Genomic DNA, 357 nt, shown 5'->3' with positions numbered 1-357 from the left:
GTCCCCCACTCCTTCCTGCTGTCCTCTCTCCGTCTGTCAACGTCTGTACGTCGCTCATAGCCACAGTTGCTTCGCGGCGCTAACACGGAAAGCTAAGAAAATGTGACTGCGCAGTGCAGGTCCAGACTGCTGAAGTTCTGATCGCAACTTCGTGAACACTAGAGCAGCAGTAGGAGGACGCTATCGATGTATAAAGTTTTTGTGTCCACTTCGACTTGCCCTTGGGAATGTGCGTCCCTTGTACACGCAAACAAAACCAAAAGTAGGAAGGAGAAAAACAAATCGCCCCCGGGTGGGCTCGAACCACCAACCTTTCGATTAACAGCCGAACGCGCTATCCGATTGCGCCACGGAGGC

The 357-nt window shown here is 52.9% G+C and overlaps 1 non-coding gene across 1 annotated transcript; it reads right to left on the bottom strand.

The window, feature by feature from the left end:
* Window positions 1-283: 283 nt before the first annotated feature.
* On the bottom strand, window positions 284-357 carry Trnan-guu (transfer RNA asparagine (anticodon GUU)). Its single transcript has one exon. It is a non-coding gene; the product is annotated as a tRNA-Asn (tRNA).

The sequence above is a fragment of the Ornithodoros turicata genome, unplaced genomic scaffold (genome assembly GCF_037126465.1).
Source record: "Ornithodoros turicata isolate Travis unplaced genomic scaffold, ASM3712646v1 ctg00001301.1, whole genome shotgun sequence".
Classification (NCBI taxonomy): domain Eukaryota; kingdom Metazoa; phylum Arthropoda; class Arachnida; order Ixodida; family Argasidae; genus Ornithodoros; species Ornithodoros turicata.
Note: the sequence above shows the minus strand (reverse complement) of the source record. Positions and strands in the feature narration are given on the sequence as shown.